This window comes from Buceros rhinoceros, unplaced genomic scaffold (assembly GCF_000710305.1).
Source record: "Buceros rhinoceros silvestris isolate BGI_N320 unplaced genomic scaffold, ASM71030v1 scaffold18244, whole genome shotgun sequence".
Classification (NCBI taxonomy): Eukaryota; Metazoa; Chordata; class Aves; order Bucerotiformes; family Bucerotidae; genus Buceros; species Buceros rhinoceros.
Genome location: NW_010406695.1, coordinates 49484 through 49831, shown reverse-complemented (window position 1 = coordinate 49831; position 348 = coordinate 49484). Strand labels below are relative to the sequence as shown.

The 348-nt window shown below is 44.8% G+C and overlaps 1 protein-coding gene across 2 annotated transcripts in view; it reads left to right on the top strand.

Moving 5' to 3' along the window:
• The window catches only part of STRBP (spermatid perinuclear RNA binding protein), a 31479-nt gene that overhangs the window by 2544 nt on the left and 28587 nt on the right, over nucleotides 1-348 (top strand). The gene's annotated exons all lie outside the window — the stretch shown is intronic.

The window sequence follows — 348 nt, the reverse complement described above, 5'->3', positions numbered from 1 at the left end:
TGACAAAAGCCACAAAGATTGCTGAAATTCAGGAACACCTTAATTCCTGCAAGTATTCCAGGGTAGGGGAGCCCTACTGCTTGTATCTCCATGAGAGATAGGTCTTTCAAGATCAGGGCCTAAGTGATTCCTCACTGACTTTGAAAGCTTAATCTAAATAAACAAGCTAGTTGAAGGATGAGGGAGCCAGAGACACTTAATGAAACTGGGAATGAAGCTCAGGGTTTTTTGGTCCCCTGCTTCAGCACTCTATCCTTCTATGTAGCCAGCCAGACCATGCCCTCCTCTCACAGAGAAACTTGGTGGGGAGAGCAGGGAGAATTGAGGAAAAAACAGTGAAAATGAGAA